At 35.1% G+C, this 20540-nt stretch overlaps 2 protein-coding genes across 2 annotated transcripts in view; one reads left to right on the forward strand and one right to left on the reverse strand.

The window, feature by feature from the left end:
- Positions 1-20540, reverse strand: part of LOC138322617 (fatty acid synthase-like) — a 381340-nt gene that overhangs the window by 82517 nt on the left and 278283 nt on the right. The gene's annotated exons all lie outside the window — the stretch shown is intronic.
- Positions 6226-20540, forward strand: part of LOC138322614 (protein NDNF-like) — a 121007-nt gene continuing 106692 nt past the window's right edge. Inside the window, exon 1 of the mRNA XM_069266592.1 lies at positions 6226-6334. The gene's annotated coding sequence lies outside the window, so the exon portion shown is untranslated. The remainder of the gene's footprint in view (positions 6335-20540) is intronic.

Genomic DNA, 20540 nt, shown 5'->3' on the forward strand with positions numbered 1-20540 from the left:
ACCATGGTAACTTTGCATAAATTATGCAAATTTGAAAATTTTGTCAATTTTGGCATATATTTTGATAGTTTTTCTTTTAAAAGCAATAGAGCGCATTCTAGAACAAACTTTATATTTTAAGAGAATTAGCAGACTCGAAAAATACATCATTTTGAGAAATATAAAGTTTGTTCTAGAATGCGCTCTATGTTAACTAGATGAAAAACTGCATAAAAAATGCCAATTTTGATGAAATTTTCACATTTTGCATAATTTATGCATAATAAAATGGTTGCCATGGCAACTAGAACTGCTATATTACCTTATAGCACTATCAAATATGTCCGGTATGTAGTTAATATTTGAAATGCAAGAATAACATCTTAAAATAACAGACTTTGAAAAATAGCGGATTTGGGGGCCATAGATGACCCTTACCATATCTAGTCCTTTAAAAATAGTGACTTTAATGCTTATAATTAATTTTCCAGGCTACTTCATAAAATGAAATACGTTCACACGTACGATTCCATTGATTTTTTCCCGAGGGATTATTTTTTCCAAATCAATACGCAACGTCAATGTAATTATTGTGACGTCACGATAACGTCGGGTTTCCGCGCCATTCTCGGATTTTTTTTCATAGTGAAATAATTAATTTTCTCTTTGTTAAAGGCTTTCTTATTGGTCTATTCATTGTTTTTCATTCCACGATGAAAAAAAAATCCGAGAATGGCGCGGAATTCCCGACGTTATCATGACGTCACAATAGAAACATTGACGTTGCGTATTGATTTGGAAAAAAATAATCCCTTGGAAAAAATCAATGGAATCGTACGTGTAAATGTATTTCATTTTATAAAGTAGCCTGTGAAATTAATTATACGTATTGAAGTCACTATTTTTTAATTTCATCGGAGTATGAAATAACTTGTGTTTGCAAACTTTTGTGAGAACTCGCTACGCGGATTCACACATTTTGCAAACAAAATTTATTTCATACCCCGATGAGATTAAAAAATAGTGACTTCAATGCTTAAATGAAAAAAATGACTAGGCCAATCAGAAAGCCAGAAACAAAGAGAAAATTGACTATTGATGGGTAGTGGTGAGTTAAAACATTACTAATGTAGTAATTCCCTGTGTATCACGATTTACACTGTCTACTTACAATGTATTGTACATCACCGAAACCCAGCGGTCCAGGGTCAGTGGTGAAATCTTCAAACATGTAACCGTTTCCAAAGCATAAGTAGCGCAATTGTGTTTTACTTTGTTATCAGCTTCCCATTTATTGTATGTCACGTCCCTGTATGTACACAGTATGTGACTAATCGATTCGATATTCGAGGACATTCCTTTCGTATATTATGGTTACACTTATTCAATTATCTAAATATCGTGTTCTATTTCCACATTCGTTTTTATTGTTATTGATGATGGAATGACCAATATTTTCCTTCCTTTGAGAAATGGTTGTTGTCATTAAAACACTCGACCTCAGCATCAAATTTCCTTGCATTTGTTGTCTTTAATACCTATGAGTAATTTGTTGTTAACGTGTACATTGGTATATATCGTGTGTTCTCGAGGTAGGAGGTAACTTAAGCAAAAATATTATGTTGTTGACTAATATTTCACTAAATATTCACTGATTATTGAAAAAGCTAATATGAATTAGTTCGTTCGGTTGATATTGTATAGAAGGGATGGATTACGTCTATAAGACCATTACGTTATCAGGAAAGGCTTTCACCACCATGTCTTAAACAATTGTTATAAGATTCTGCAAAACATGTGGTTATCGAAAAGAGATGATAAAAAAACAAAAACAAAAACAAAAAAAACCAACCACAAACAGTTTTGGCAACACAACTATAAATCATTATTGCTGTGTTTTCCTTACTCTCACTTTCTGTATTGAATAGTATTTAATCTAGCGTATTGTAGTTCTATTTATTTGACCTCCCATAGATTAATTAAAACTCTTTTAGTTTCAGAAAGCTACCTGCTCACCAGCTACAGCAAAGGTTTACCCCTATATCAGGCGCCCGAAAGTTTTCGGGAGCGTAAGATAATCACTTAAAATATATACAAAGTGTTCGGGAGCGTAGGATAATCACTTAAAATATATACAAGTATATGAGAGATTGCCTGTACCTCCTACCTCGAGAACACAAGCATTGGATTATCACACAGACATATACACATGTAATAAACTAGATTGTTATTTGATTGATAGCATCGATCATTTTAATATCGCTTATACACTTTGAAAGGATGTGTATTAGGGGGATTAGGCTAGCCGCGATACGGGTGTTATGGACAGTCCTTCAGATCGCCTCTCTCGGCGGGAGATACAAGTGGTAGCCCAGAAGGGGATTATCAATAGTTTTGGACAGTGTGAGCTGTTTTAGTATGGACTTGATATATAACGCTTCATCGGCCAAAACGTTTGCTTCGTTATCAATTACAGAGTTTTATTTGACGTTCAAACTGATGAATGGGGAGTATATACCCGATACGAAAAACATTATTTAAAACAAAAACATGTCTTGCAATTAATTCCTTTTCGAGACCATGGCGATTTGAGGCCAATGTTAAAGTTAGTTTGCGAGGAACTCTAGGGTAAGTGCAAAAAGACACACTTCTATGGATAGGACATATTGTCACAATTAACTACGATAAAAAGGATTAAAACACTGATTTAAAACAATAAAATCCCTGACACTTTTTATCTTATATAAATATTTTTCATGTATGCAATTCGGCTGTTTTGTGTGGGTATAAGAAAAATATGTGGAAAACAAGACAATAAGTTCGGTATACCCATTGTGTGGTAACACGTGTTAGAAAACAAGACAATAAGTTCGGTCTATCCATTGTGTGGTAACACGTGTTAGAAAACAAGACAATAAGTTCGGTATACCCATCGTGTGGTAACACATGTTAGAAAACAAGACAATAAGTTCGGTATATCCATTGTGTGGTAAGATGTGCTAGAAAACAAGACAATAAGTTCGGTATATCCATTGTGTGGTAACACGTGTTAGAAAACAAGACAATAAGTTCGGTATATCCATTGTGTGGTAAGATGTGCTAGAAAACAAGACAATAAGTTCGGTATATCCATTGTGTGGTAACACGTGTTAGAAAACAAGACAATAAGTTCGGTATATCCATTGTGTGGTAAGATGTGCTAGAACACAAGACAATAAGTTCGGTATACCCATTGTGTGGTAACACATGTTAGAAAACAAGACAATAAGTTCGGTATATCCATTGTGTGGTAAGATGTGCTAGAAAACAAGACAATAAGTTCGGTATATCCATTGTGTGGTAAGATGTGCTAGAAACAAGACAATAAGTTCGGTATACCCATTGTGTGGTAACACGTGTTAGAAAACAAGACAATAAGCTCGGTATATCCACTGTGTGGTAACATGTGTTAGAAAATAAGACAATAAGTTCGGTAAACCCATTGTGTGGTAACATGTGTTAGAAAACAAGACAACAAGTTTAGTATATCCATTGTGTTGTAACATGTATTAGAAAACAAGACAATAAGTTTAGTATATCCACCGTGTGGTAATATATGTTAGGAACCATAGAGCGCATCCTTGAACGAACTTTATATTTCTCCTAAATAAAAGTTTATGCATATTCTCAGTCAATATTAAGTCTAAATCAACATATTGTGGATCATTTAAGTTTCATATTCCTCTCAACAAGAATCAACCCAATTAATCCCACCAAGATAAATCTATACAATGTTACTTCACAAGGGATGTGACACGTATCTTTAATAAGTTACATAAACACATAATTAAGATTGTCTCAAACGCACATATTGAACTGTTTTCTCATATTATGACATCTCCATCATTGAAGTGCTAAACTATAGATGTGTATGACGTGTTACGTAACAATAAAGGGGACAATACGAATTTAATTTACATGTCAAATAGGATACTATTGAATGAGTCATATATTTAACCACCATCATTTTATACTGTGAGAAATGCAAAGTCACTATAAAAAATTAAGTTATATGTATGGTTTTGATGTTGAATATATTGACAATAAAAATGCAAATATTTCCTACAATATGATACTCAAAGATGCAATAATTATTCCAATCAGACATTTTATTGGTTTATGTAAGGACGGGAGGTGAATCAGGACTAAAGTTTACCACAGTCACGTCCAGTTCCTTGTACACCTGTCCCTCATTATAAGGCGTAGGAATTATATTTATCATAATTATAATGGAAACTCCAATATACCATAGAACATTTGTTTAAACAAGAAAAAGCCAATTTCCTAATCTTATAATGAACATATATCCAATCAGAACTACCTTTATTTCTCCTTTGCTATAATTAATGAAATCAAATGCACTGGTGAGTTTGTTTGTGTCGATAAACGATCACATAATCGATTTATGTTGATAACATTTGGTCTTTCAATGAGACAGTTGATACGGTATTCTCAAATTGATCATTTGAGAAATGCTAATGTTTTCTCGTAATAAAACTTAAATACAATAGGGACACGCCCCGACCAACTTACACATCCTCTCGGCTTTACATTACCTTTGTAATTATTATTCACTGTTCACATGTCTTGTTTTGTTTGCCGTGTAAAAAGTCAACATGGTGGCTTGAAAAGAGCCAATTGATGGTTATTTAGACAGGTTAGGAGTAAGAGTAACCGACGGTACTGATAAAGCTTACATACCCGTGTTAGCCAATATGTTTAGAGGACATTTTCTTTTAAACTCTCCGGCACCGCCCAAGTCAGGAATGCCACCTTTGAATTATAATATAGACCAGAGTTCATCAACTTTATCATTTATAAAATTAAATTAACTGTGACTGTTTGCACGGTATTCAGAGTCTGTTTGAAATTATTAGATGTAAAATGGCCCATCCAATGGTACAATGTATTGTCAGCCTGATATGACAGGTGCGTGTACAGGTACTTTATTCTATTCACTAGGTTATGTATGCAGTCTTTATATAGCTCAACAATAAATACATAAGTCTTTTATTACAGAGAAAAGAAAAATTAGTGCAGGCAAAACTAATCCGGTGACTGATGACGTTACCATTGTCCGGCTGTTAAAAGTCAAAGGACATCTAGTTCAAAATATCAAATAAATATAGCTCAATTCAAATATGATTATACGGTATGTTGACTATTAAAAGCATGTGAACAAATTGAAAACCAATTTTCTGGCATTCTTCGTAAACTCGTAATGATGGATACAAACAAATATTTTGAAAACTAATTTTCAGCTTTATTTGTTAGCTCTTAATGCAAATCTATATTAAGTTCAGTAAATAAAAGGTTTTGTTATCAATCGTAAATAAAATCATTGTAATTATACCTTAATTAAATTGGCAAATGTGATTTTCTCTATTTATTGAATTTAAAGCAAGGAAAATGTCGTTAACAAAATTGTTATTATAAAAATGACGCAGAAAAGTATTAGATTTATTGTAACCAGCGGTTTGCTCCTTAATATGATATGATATTAAAAGTTTGGCGATATTTGCTATTTAGAATGTAATAAATTTTTTTCGATGACAATGTCCAGAACTGATTTTCCCAGCTATATGTTTTACCTATGTATACTATATGTGTCTATGTGTAAAGTGTGGGCCGGGCACCAAGATTCTGAGTTATGGTACAACGACAGTGGAATTCGAATGTTCAAATATGATGAAATGATTAAATAAAAATGTTAAAAGAAGATAAACTTTAATCTTAACTAAAAAGCACATGAGTGTGGGTGAAATACTATTTACACTTTATACAGATATGTGTGATACGAAATTTGCCCCGATTCTTGCCTTTGATGAGCGTATGGTATTTGTTTTTGCCGTTTCCTCCATCCCACCAGCCTTTAGAGTCTGAGGGGCTTTCTGAAGCCTCTCAAAGCATTATGGAGAGGGATAGTCTGACCCAAGCCGCCGGGTGTCCGTGCCTGGCGTGGGCTATAACATTATACAGCGTGTGTGCATAGTGCATACCACAAATATCTTACCTCACAAATTGTTTACTTTTAAATAGGATAAAAATATATTTATCCAAGGAGCATTTAGGACTTAAAGGGGCTCTACAATTAAAGCGCTATATTTTGCCTACTTTTTCACCGTTTAATTTCGTATATTCCACAAGGAGAATATTGTCTGGCACGCTAGATACGGATTGCACATAATCAGTAAACTTGTCAATATTATTGGGAAATGGTATGTTGACTCTTCGCCGGAATTCCTCTGGTAATTCGCCGGCTTAAGTTTGGGTTGACACGGGGTGAGCATTGTATGCTGGATGGAGGGCAGAAAATGTAAGTACAGATTCATTCACAACCCCCTTTGGTTACGCTTAGCAATAACACAGTTACTTCATTTTCTAATTGTTTGTAAAATCAATGTGCTTTTTATTTTAAAGATTATTTTAAAGATACTTCGGATTGTCATAGGCATAACATACTAAACCTGTCCACATTTATGGTCATTAACTTACGTACACATATACAAAGATGACGTGGATACCCGCATTCCAGTATATATACAAGTAATGCTATTATGGCATACGAAGCATTCATATTTATGATTAGCCCATATCTGTCTACTATATACGTGTAGATGTCCGTTCAGACAATATGAAGGCATGAGGTTCATAACAATGCTTTTGCTATTCGTCAACCTATGCTTCAACATAATAATACATTTTTATACCAAAATGGTATCACTCCTTCTATATCATATATATTATCTCACTTCAATCAAATTATATAATATTATAAGAATCTTTCATAAATGAATATCAAGATATGGATATTCTATTCGAGGGACACAAAATTTTGTAAACCCTAATGTTTTACAACATATTGTGATCCTGAAGGAGGAATACCTCTATCCTCCAAATTCATGTATGAAAGATTATATTTTCTCTCATACCTCGACATTTTTATCATTTACATTATGGTACATTGTATGGGTACCCATGTAATACAGCCTCAACCGACATGAGGGTATTGTATGGGTACCCATGTACAGTAATACAGCCCCAGCCGACATGAGGGTATTGTATGGGTACCCATGTACAGTAATACAGCCTCAGCCGACATGAGGGTATTGTATGGGTACCCATGTAATACAGCCTCAGTCGACCTGAGGGTATTGTATGGGTACCCATGAAATACAGCCTCACTGGAAATAAGTGTATGCATGGGGTAAATCATCATTACACTCAGGTATGAGAGAAAATGTAAAATTGATCGAACAGGATATTTGTTTCTGAGTATAAATACGTGTAACGTACACAGCATTGAGGAAGCAGTGAACATCGATGGCGTGCCTATAATAACTTCTTTACTATATAATGAAGAGAAATATACAACGCATATGTCAGTTATCTCTGTGACATGCTTTTCATTACGGAATCAAGCTCAAGCTATTATTATTTCAAATTATTTTAAATCTCTCAAGACTTGAATCGTTGGTACGTCGATCTTATATAAAAAAAAATCTGGTGTGTCGGTCGGGAGGATTTTTTTTTTTTTTTTTTTTAAGTGTTTTTCACTCTAAAATAATGGCCAGAACCGGAGTCTGGGATCGAAATCCGGACTTCTTGATATGTTTTCGTAGAAAAGTGGATAAAAAAATAAGGGTCGGGATTAAAAAAATTAGGGTCTGTCGGGTAACCCTTAAACAGACATATTTTTTGGCGTTATGATTGAGGGATATTCGATTCTGTACATAGCTTGCGGACTATGGCCATCCTATAATCATTACTGGCCTGTTTCTCATAGGCATTGTGATCCCCATTCCTGAGATTCCAGATTCATATTTAAGCGTTCAGATTATATCATGTTATCAAATCAGTATATCTTTATCATTATGCAAAAATTCGCTGAGAAACTTATATGAAACATAATTATTTCACTCCACAAACTTTTCTGTTTATAGTTTGATAAATCTATGGTCCATTCTACCATCTCTAATATCCTTGGTCATCCTATTGTCCCAATCAATGTACAACATGTGTTTATCAATTTACATAATTTACATAATGATAAATTGGCTTTATATATATATTGGTTTTCAAATAGCTTCAATTTCCATCTTAATTTAAATGTCCTTAAGTTGTAATGATAAACTATTACAATAAAATGTAATGATTGCTGACCGTCTTTGAACTGTACTGAGTACATATTTGGGGGTTGACAGTAATGTTAGACAGAGCCAGTGCTAAAAAAATAAGGGTATCTAGGTCACAGATATTGAATGTCATATGCCTTAAATCATGCCCTGAATATAGAGTTATGACAGGATAAGGCCTGCTGTTTCTATTTATAGATCACGGCTAGGGTTTTCTGTCACATCTTAAAATGTTGTGATGATTTAGGTTTGTATACTCATCTTGTGTGTTCTTTACCAAACGATAATATTCTAAAACTGATTTCTGTCCTTAGCTTAGCTATAATATTAACGATTTTTTTTTCTAAAACTGATTTCTGTCCTGAGCTAAATCTGTAATATTAAAGATAATATTCTAAAACTGATTTCTGTCTTTAGCTAAATCGTAATATTAACGATATTATTCTAAAACTGATTTCTGTCCTGAGCTAAATCTGTAATATTAACGATAATATTCTAAAACTGATTTCTGTCCTGAGCTAAATCTGTAATATTAAAGATAATATTCTAAAACTGATTTCTGTCTTTAGCTAAATCGTAATATTAACGATAATATTCTAAAACTGATTTCTGTCCTGAGCTAAATCTGTAATATTAAAGATAATATTCTAAAACTGATTTCTGTCTTTAGCTAAATCGTAATATTAACGATTTTTTTTTCTAAAACTGATTTCTGTCCTGAGCTAAATCTGTAATATTAACGATAATATTCTAAAACTGATTTTTGTCCTGAGATAAACTGTAATATTAACGATAATATTCAAAAACTGATTTCTGTCCTGAGATAAACTGTAATATTAACGATAATATTCAAAAACTGATTTCTGTCCTTAGCTTAGCTATAATATTAACGATTTTTTTTTCTAAAACTGATTTCTGTCCTGAGCTAAATCTGTAATATTAAAGATAATATTCTAAAACTGATTTCTGTCCTGAGCTAAACTGTAATATTAACGATTATATTAAAAAACTGATTTCTGTTCTTAGCTAAACTAAAATATTAACGATTATATTCAAAAACTGATTTCTGTTCTTAGCTAAACTGTAATATTAAAGATAATATTCTAAAACTGATTTCTGTCCTTAGCTAAATCGTAATATTAACGATAATATTATAAAACTGATTTCTGTCCTTAGCTAAACTGTTATATTAAAGATAATATTCTAAAACTGATTTCTGTCCTTAGCTAAACTGTAATATTAAAGATAATATTCTAAAACTGATTTCTGTCCTTAGCTAAACTGTAATATTAAAGATAATATTATAAAACTGATTTCTATCCTTAGCTAAACTGTAATATTAACGTTCACAGCCATGTGATTGTTACTAAACACCAACACAGTAGTGATTTTTTTAACATCAAAATATTAAGAATACAGATAACTATCGAAGGCAAACTGCTTTAATATTTATATGACATCTGTCGGTTTCAATAATTTGAACGTGATTCTTTTATTTGCTATGGAACCAAATTAGTGACGTGTTTAAATAATATGTCCTTCTGTATGTTAACGTAGCAAGACTTTCCTCTTTAATAGACATTTCTTACATCGACACAGACTCGGAGTGCTCTGTGTCCGTCTCTTATCGACGTTAGAAATGTCGTTTTGGGTAACAGTGACTAAGTAGGTCAATTGTGTGACATTTTTATTCTAGACATTCCGCTATATCTAGGTCACAGTGGCTGAATTATCAGATGCATGTCATTTTTTGTACTAGACTTTCCTCTATATGTAGGTCACAATGACTTAGTTATCAGATGTATGTCATTTTTTGTTCTAGACTTTCCTCTATATCTAGGTCACAGTGACTAAGTTATCAGGTGTATGACATTTTTGTACAAGAATTTCCTCTATACCTGGATCACAGTGACTTAGTTATCAAATGTATGTCATTTTTGTACTAGACTTTTCTCTATACCTGGGTCACAGTGACTTAGTTATCAGGTGTGTGACATTTTTATACGATATTTTCCTCTATAACTGGGTCACAGTGATTTAGTTATCAAGTGTGTGACATTTTTGTACTAGACTTTCCTCTATATCTAGGTCACAGTGACTAAGTTATCAGGTGTATGACATTTTTGTACAAGAATTTCCTCTATACCTGGATCACAGTGACTTAGTTATCAAATGTATGTCATTTTTGTATTAGACTTTCCTCTATATCTAGGTCACAGTGACTTAGTTATCAGGTGTATGTCATTTTTGTACGATACTTTCCTCTATACCTGGGTCACAGTGACTTAGTTATCAGATGTATGACATTTTTATACGATACTTTCCTCTATAACTGGGTCACAGTGACTTAGTTATCAGATGTATGACATTTTTATACGATACTTTCCTCTATAACTGGGTCACAGTGATTTAGTTATCAAGTGTGTGACATTTTTGTACTAGACTTTCCTCTATAGCTAGGTCACAGTGACTTAGTTATCAGATGTATGACATTTTGTACTAGACTTTTCTCTATACCTGGGTCACATTGACTTAGTTATCGGCGTGTCACATTCCACCATTAGTTCTGCATCCTAGATCACTGTTACAGAACTGTTCAAGTACTTAACATTTTACAACAGGTCATCTCTCTATCGGTCACTAGTTGATTGTTCTAAGTGTTGGTATTAGATCGATAATTTATTTTTCTCGGGAAAATTAAATCCTCTGTAGGAAGTTTATAGTTTCTTCATTAGGAGCCGTTGTCACTAGAATGTAAACCACTATTTTTAGCAAAAGTAGTAACAAATACAAGACTAGACAAAAATAACTTCCTATTGAAAGACATGAATAAATAGCGTAAAAATATTGCTATATATTTTCGTATTTATTCTCCCCACCAATTCTATAAGATGATGACTTATCATGTAAAGGAATTCCATGCTGCTGATTTATTATAACTATAAAACTCATTGAAGGCTGTTAAGGTATTTTAGGAATATAAATTTCTGTGTTATCTACTGGCAAAATTGGCTATCAATCGCACTATTGCATAATGTGACAGACAAGTATGTGTATTGGTCGCTATAACTCAGACAAAGTCAGCGGTTTGTATGGGGCGCCCTGTCAGGCGTGTGTATGTCGCGGGCAAACCAAGGTCAAGGTCACGTAACTTGTCGCCCCTTACGCTAACACATTAATATACCTTCAGTACAAAGGAGATTTAGAGTAGAAATCAATGATATAAGACCACTTGTCCCTCCCGCGAGGGAACACAAGTACGCCCCAACAGATCTCATTTCACACCCTAAACATACAACACATACTCAACATTCCAGTTTACAGATATCGGGGTGGCATTTTATTAGATATTGAATGATATCGGGGTGGCAGTTACCGAATGTATATCAAATGAAGGGGTTCGATACCGAATGTATACCGAATGTATTGGCTCTTAGATATTGGGGCGGCATTTTATTAGATAGCGAATGTTTACCGAATGTTTGCGTTTTTAGATATTAGGGCGGCATTTTATTAGATACCGAATGTATATCGAATGCATGGGTTCTTAGATATCGGGGTGACTCTTACAAATGTATCTACCATGCAAATTTTGACGAGATTTGTGTGGTTTTGTATTCAGTATGTGGGATTTTAGGTAGAATACCAAAGGATAAACCGATTGTGACGATTATGTGTTAAGAAATCGTGTGATGTACCAAAGGAATCAAATATATTGAATGGAAAAATAACAATTTATTGTTTGATAAATATTTTGTGTGTGTGTGTGTGTTACAATTCAGGAGAAATGTCATTTCATGCCACCACCTTGAGCGGATACAATGTAAAATATAGAGGTCATTTGAGGACGAGAAATGTTTAGACCTTGTTATAATGGCTTGTATTTCGTTATCGGATGATAAGTGTCACAATAAATATATTTGAGCTGATAATTAATTAATCTTTAACAAATAGATTGGTTATTTTTCTTTTGTAATTATCTAACTGATCAGAAGAGGATTCCGGTGTATTGTATATTATATCAATGCACCAATAAGACCTTTGTGCCACGAGACCGAATAGAAAGAAATGTGTTTTGTATGATTTATTCATCGGACTAATCAAGACGTAAATCACAATTAATCTGATAATTGAGTATCGACATGACGAGCCACTAGTTAAGTAAGAATCATTTTCGGTAATAAGTTGTTGTAGTGGATGTGATTCTGTTTACCGTCACTCGACAATATGATATCTGGAGATAAGTGTTTTAAATCACAGAAGAAAACCGCGGGCGATACCAGATTAGTAACATTCCGTAGATGTTTGGTATGCCCCGATATTTCAATATTGACATCAGGTAAATACTTAATGCAATGACGACGCTAAAAACTATGATCCTTTAAATAAACATACCTGGATATATTTAGAACAAAAACAATTTAGTTTCATTACTTATTTGTAAACATACAGGTGTGTTTAAATTGTGAATATCCAGGTGTTTTGTAAGGTGTTTCAGTTCATTGCTACAGGTAATTACACACCATATCGAATTCCATGTTCTTTTATTATTCTATGAGAGCAGTAGGAATACATCAGAAATCGATGACTTTCGATCTGTAATATTCACTCGGCAATACTGCGAAAAAAAAATCCGTTTCAGAAAAATTCCTCCGAAATATTTCTATTTTTCTGTTTAATAGAGATGTTAACAGATAATTGAAACCTTCGAAACAAAATAATAATTAGCATGCTTTACAAGAAGAAATACCAGTTAATGAATTCGATATAAGTCCTTCTGTTATAGACTTACAAACACATTAACAAAATTCAATAGATACATCATAAACATCGTTTCACATATGTTGAAGAATAAACTGTTGCAGTCTAAAGCCAACATTTAGAGCTCATTGGCATACCATCATTCTGGGCCTTGTCCGTGATGGTAAGGGTCAACAGTGAGTGGAGCCTGCACGGAGAAACAAGGCTGGAGCAAATGTTCAACAGCTTTGGCCTAAAAAAATTAACCGACTTTAAGATTTTAGGTAGTATTGATGCCAAACACGTGTAAATTCTCATAAAATGATGATATTGGCGTCAATTAAATACATTCTTTAAAAAGATATATATATATTCTCTAATTTATTGGACATTTTTAGCACATTTCATTCGCACATGAATAATGTGATACAATTTTCGTAATTTATTTTAAAAAAAAATATTATAATGTTTGTAGAGAGGAAAATAGAATTGTGAATATGAGATTTTCATTATTAGAAATTACTTTTTTTTCACTAAACAATTTTGTAAAATTGTAAAACCGTTGAAACTTTTTGATCGGATTACCATCAGTGCAAAATTATATTAATGCCAGATCATTACCGTCGGTTGTTTTTGTTTATACAGATACCATGTTAGTATAACGATGTAAGAAAAAGTAGACTCCGCGTGAAGATATGAGCGCCAGATATGATATTTTGTTTATGAGTATGTTTGTGTAAAGTTGTCACAGCCGGACTCAGTGTATCGGCACGTGACTGGACCCAGCTCTCGTGCGGCTTGTGTAGACAAAGTAGGTGGTAGGTAGTGAGAAACATACGGCCATGTTGATGGCAATGAAGAGAGGTACGACTCCGGTCAAGTCTGTCTTGTTTGGTTTTGATATTAAAGTACTATTATAGCACGATACATCAAGGTATTGAGATCCTGTTTGTATGATTACTCTTTCATTTGTTTAGATATTATAATTTTACTCCACGAATATAGTGTCAAAACGCAAAAAGCTCATACTGAAATGGATATCATTTGTTGTTCAGATTGATTGTATAATGCTAAGTTGGCTTCCGTTAGTCCGTTTTAATTAACTATGTATTAAATACTAGAATAGGCCCTTTTTCCTGATCCTATATTAAAGTAAAGTATATTGTTTTAAAAAGATATCATTTATTAACAGGCATCATGGATGTGTTATATAATGATCAACAGGGAAAAAAACAAAACGAAATCAATAGCTTGAATACAACTTGTGATCTTTGATGACATATTCAGTTTTTTGTGACTTTCTTTTAATTTCTCTATTCTATAACCATTTTTAAAATGTTTTAGTAACACATATTAGCGGTTAAAAGTACTAGCCTCAGTCCAACATCTCAACAACGAAATCTGTAAATATAGTATAACATTGCTTCAATGTACGTTATTGTAAATGTGATGCCATTCTTCCATGGTGTTACACAATGCCTTACAAAGGTCATCACTAACGAGCCCTCCCCTGTTATCCGCATGTGGTAGCCCACACATCAACACACCCATTCCAATGTCAAATCCGTTAATAAACACACGAGTGTGAAAATCTCCTGCAATGAGACGAATTATAGAGTTTATCAAACTAGATAATGAGATTTGTGATTTAGTTGATTGGAAAATAAAACCAGTGATTCAGCATTCTACTATTAGTGTGATTGACCTGGTGTATCTCAGCCAGTCATCATTATGGAATAAACAGATTAGTATAATCCCATAAATCAACGGTTATACACAGGAAGCCTATCTCAGACTATTATAGTGGGTAGGGCTGATCGGACTCAGGACACTCACAGCGGTCATTATAGTTACTCAAGGTTATGGAATATTTAATATTTATTGACTATGTGGGGAAAATAATGTTAATAGATATACCAGAACATTTCTTCCGAGTCTCCTAAATATGAAACCCTTTTTGACTAAGGATCCTTATTGGTCTGGCCTCGAGTTCTAGAAAATCATGCTCCCAAAACGACATTACTGATATTGTACTGGCTGATAGTGTCTCATAAATACTCGTCCTCGTGGCGATTTCTAATATTTTACTGCCCGACAGTGTCTCAAAAACACTCTTCCTCTTGGCAATTCCAAATATTTTACTGGTTGATTGTGTCTCAAAAACACTCGTCCTCGTGGCAATTCCTGATATTGTACTGGCTGATAGTGTCTAAAATCACTCGTCCTCATGGCAATTCCTGATATTGTACTGGCTGATAGTGTCTAAAATCACTCGTCCTCATGGCAATTCCTGATATTGTACTGGCTGATAGTGTCTAAAATCACTCGTCCTCATAGCATGTTCTGAAATTATACTGGCTGATAGTGTCTAAAATCACTCGTCCTCATGGCAATTCCTGATATTGTACTGGCTGATAGTGTCTAAAATCACTTTTCCTCATAGCATGTTCTGAAATTATACTGGCTGATAGTGTCTAAAATCACTCGTCCTCACGGCAATTCCTGATATTGTACTGGCTGATTGTGTCTAAAATCACTCGTCCTCATGGCAATTCCTGATATTGTACTGGCTGATAGTGTCTAAAACCACTCGTCCTCATGGCAATTCCTGATATTGTACTGGCTGATAGTGTCTAAAATCACTCGTCCTCATAGCATGTTCTGAAATTATACTGGCTGATAGTGTCTAAAATCACTCGTCCTCATGGCAATTCCTGATATTGTACCGGCTGATAGTGTCTAAAATCACTCGTCCTCATAGCATGTTCTGAAATTATACTGGCTGATAGTGTCTAAAATCACTCGTCCTCACGGCAATTCCTGATATTGTACTGGCTGATAGTGTCTAAAATCATTTTCCTCATAGCATGTTCTGAAATTATACTGGCTGATAGTGTCTAAAATCACTCGTCCCCATGGCAATTCCTGATATTGTACTGGCTGATACTTGTCTAAAATCACTCTTCCTCATGGCAATTCCTGATATTATACTGGCTGATAGTGTCTAAAATCACTCTTCCTCATGGCAATTCCTGATATTATACTGGCTGATAGTGTCTAAAATCACTTTCCTCAGGCAATGTCCTGATATTATACTGGCTGATAGTGTCTAAAATCACTCTTCCATGGCAATTCCTGATATTGTACTCGATAGTGTCTAAAATCATTTTCCTCATAGCATGTTCTGAAATTATACTGGCTGATAGTGTCTAAAATCACTCGTCCTCACGGCAATTCCTGATATTGTACTGGCTGATAGTGTCTAAAATCATTTTCCTCATAGCATGTTCTGAAATTATACTGGCTGATAGTGTCTAAAATCACTCGTCCCATGGCAATTCCTGATATTGTACTGGCTGATAGTGTCTAAAATCACTTTCCTCATAGCATGTTCTGAAATTATACTGGCTGATAGTGTCTAAAATCACTCGTCCTCATGGCAATTCCTGATATTGTACTGGCTGATAGTGTCTAAAATCACTCTTCCTCATGGCAATTCCTGATATTGTACTGGCTGATATGTCTAAAATCACTCGATTCTATTGTACTGGCTGATAGTGTCTAAAATCACTCTCCTCATGGCAATTCCTGATATTGTACTGGCTGATAGTGTCTAAAATCACTTTCCTCATGGCAATTCCTGATATTGTACTGGCTGATAGTGTCTAAAATCACTCGTCCTCATGGCAATTCCTGATATTGTACTGGCTGATACTGTCTAAAATCACTCGTCCTCATGGCAATTCTGATTATTGTACTGGCTGATAGTGTCTAAAATCACTCGTCCTCATAGCATGTTCTGATATTATACTGGCTGATAGTGTCTAAAATCACTCGTCCTCATGGCAATTCCTGATATTGTACTGGCTGATAGTGTCTAAAATCACTCTTCCTCATGGCAATTCCTGATATTGTACTGGCTGATAGTGTCTAAAATCACTCGTCCTCATGGCAATTCCTGAAATTGTACTGGCTGATAGTGTCTAAAATCACTCTTCCTCATGGCAATTCCTGATATTGTACTGGCTGATAGTGTGTCTAAAATCACTCGTCCTCATGGCAATTCCTGATATTGTACTGGCTGATAGTGTCTAAAATCACTCGTCCTCACGGCAATTCCTGATATTGTACTGGCTGATAGTGTCTAAAATCACTCGTCCTCATGGCAATTCCTGATATTGTACTGGCTGATAGTGTCTAAAATCACTCTTCCTCATGGCAATTCCTGATATTGTACTGGCTGATAGTGTCTAAAATCACTCTTCCTCATGGCAATTCCTGATATTGTACTGGCTGATAGTGTCTAAAATCACTCGTCCTCATGGCAATTCCTGATATTGTACTGGCTGATAGTGTCTAAAATCACTCTTCCTCATGGCAATTCCTGATATTGTACTGGCTGATAGTGTCTAAAATCACTCGTCCTCATAGCATGTTCTGAAATTATACTGGCTGATAGTGTCTAAAATCACTCGTCCTCATGGCAATTCCTGATATTGTACTGGCTGATAGTGTCTAAAATCACTCTTCCTCATGGCAATTCCTGATATTGTACTGGCTGATAGTGTCTAAAATCACTCGTCCTCATGGCAATTCCTGATATTGTACTGGCTGATAGTGTCTAAAATCACTCTTCCTCATGGCAATTCCTGATATTGTACTGGCTGATAGTGTCTAAAATCACTCGTCCTCATGGCAATTCCTGATATTGTACTGGCTGATAGTGTCTAAAATCACTCGTCCTCATGGCATGTCCTGATATTATACTGGCTGATAGTGTCTAAAATCACTCGTCCTCATGGCAATTCCTGATATTGTACTGGCTGATAGTGTCTAAAATCACTCGTCCTCATGGCATGTTCTGATATTGTACTGGCTGATAGTGTCTAAAATCACTCGTCCTCATGGCAATTCCTGATATTGTACTGGCTGATAGTGTCTAAAATCACTCTTCCTCATGGCAATTCCTGATATTGTACTGGCTGATAGTGTCTAAAATCACTCGTCCTCATGGCAATTCCTGATATTGTACTGGCTGATAGTGTCTAAAATCACTCGTCCTCATGGCAATTCCTGATATTGTACTGGCTGATAGTGTCTAAAATCACTCGTCCTCATGGCAATTTCTGAAATTATACTGGCTGATAGTGTCTAAAATCACTCTCCTCATGGCAATTCCTGATATTGTACTGGCTGATAGTGTCTAAAAATCACTCTTCCTCATGGCAATTCCTGATATTGTACTGGCTGATAGTGTCTAAAATCATTTTCCTCATAGCATGTTCTGAAATTATACTGGCTGATAGTGTCTAAAATCACTCTTCCTCATGGCAATTCCTGATATTGTACTGGCTGATAGTGTCTAAAATCACTCTTCCTCATGGCAATTCCTGATATTGTACTGGCTGATAGTGTCTAAAATCACTCTTCCTCATGGCAATTCCTGATATTGTACTGGCTGATAGTGTCTAAAATCACTCGTCCTCATGGCAATTCCTGATATTGTACTGGCTGATACTGTCTAAAATCACTCGTCCTCATAGCATGTTCTGAAATTATACTGGCTGATAGTGTCTAAAATCACTCGTCCTCATGGCAATTCCTGATATTGTACTGGCTGATAGTGTCTAAAATCACTCTTCCTCATGGCAATTCCTGATATTATACTGGCTGATAGTGTCTAAAAATCACTCGTCCTCATGGCAATTCCTGATATTGTACTGGCTGATAGTGTCTAAAATCACTCGTCCTCATGGCAATTCCTGATATTGTACTGGCTGATAGTGTCTAAAATCACTCTTCCTCATGGCAATTCCTGATATTGTACTGGCTGATAGTGTCTAAAATCACTCGTCCTCATAGCATGTTCTGAAATTATACTGGCTGATAGTGTCTAAAATCACTCGTCCCTCCGATATTGTACGGCAATTCCTGATATTAGTTACTGGCTGATAGTGTCTAAAATCACTTTTCCTCATAGCATGTTCTGAAATTATACTGGCTGATAGTGTCTAAAATCACTCGTCCTCATGGCAATTCCTGATATTGTACTGGCTGATAGTGTCTAAAATCACTCGTCCTCATAGCATGTTCTGAAATTATACTGGCTGATAGTGTCTAAAATCACTCGTTCCTCATGGCAATACTGGTAATAGTCCTGATGATATTGGTACTGGCTGATTGTGTCTAAAATCACTCTTCCTCATAGCATGTTCTGAAATTATACTGGCTGATAGTGTCTAAAATCACTCGTCCCCATGGCAATTCCTGATATTGTACTGGCTGATAGTGTCTAAAATCACTCTTCCTCATGGCAATTCCTGAATTATACTGGCTGATAATAGTGTCTCAGCAAAAATCACTCTAGACACTCAGCAATTACTGAATATGGCAGGATAGTGTCTAAAATCACTCTGTCCTCATAGCATGTTCTGAAATTATACTGGCTGAATAGTGTCTAAAATCACTCGTCCTCACGGCAATTCCTGATATTGTACTGGCTGATAGTGTCTAAAATCACTCTTCCTCATCGGCAATGTTCTGATATTATACTGGCTGATAGTGTCTAAAATCACTCGTCCTCATGGCAATTCCTGATATTGTACTGGCTGATACTGTCTAAAATCACTCGTCCTCATGGCAATTCCTGAATATTATACTGGCTGATAGTGTCTAAAATCACTCGTCCTCATGGCAATTCCTGATATTGTACTGGCTGATAGTGTCTAAAATCACTCGTCCTCATAGCAATGTTTCTGAAATTATACTGGCTGATAGTGTCTAAAATCACTCTTCCTCATGGCAATTCCTGATATTATGTACTGGCTGATACTGTCTAAAATCACTCTTCCTCATGGCAATTCCTGATATTGTACTGGCTGATAGTGTCTAAAATCACTCGTCCTCATGGCAATTCCTGATATTGTACTGGCTGATAGTGTCTAAAATCACTCGTCCTCATGGCAATTCCTGATATTGTACTGGCTGATAGTGTCTAAAATCACTCGTCCTCATGGCAATTCCTGATATTGTACTGGCTGATAGTGTCTAAAATCACTCGTTCCTCATGGCAATTCCTGATATTGTACTGGCTGATAGTGTCTAAAATCACTCGTCCTCACGGCAATTCCTGATATTGTACTGGCTGATAGTGTCTAAAATCACTCGTCCTCATGGCAATTCCTGATATTGTACTGGCTGATAGTGTCTAAAATCACTCGTCCCTCATGGCAATTCCTGATATTATACTGGCTGATAGTGTCTAAAATCACTCTTCCTCATGGCATTCTGAAATTATACTGGCTGATAGTGTCTAAAATCACTTTTCCTCATGGCAATTCCTGAAATTGTATATCTGCTGATAGTGTCTAAAATCACTCTTCCTCATGGCAAGTTCTGATAATTATACTGGCTGATAGTGTCTAAAATCATTTTTCCTCATAGCATGTTCTGAAATTATACTGGCTGATAGTGTCTAAAATCACTCTTCCTCATGGCAATGTCCTGATATTGTACTGGCTGATAGTGTCTAAAATCACTCTTCCTCATAGCATGTTCCTGAAATTATACTGGCTGATAGTCAGGTCTAAAATGACTCGTCCTCATGCATGTTCTGAAACTATACTGGCTGATAGTGTCTAAAATCAC

The sequence above is a fragment of the Argopecten irradians genome, chromosome 5 (assembly GCF_041381155.1).
Source record: "Argopecten irradians isolate NY chromosome 5, Ai_NY, whole genome shotgun sequence".
In the NCBI taxonomy this organism is placed as follows: domain Eukaryota; kingdom Metazoa; phylum Mollusca; class Bivalvia; order Pectinida; family Pectinidae; genus Argopecten; species Argopecten irradians.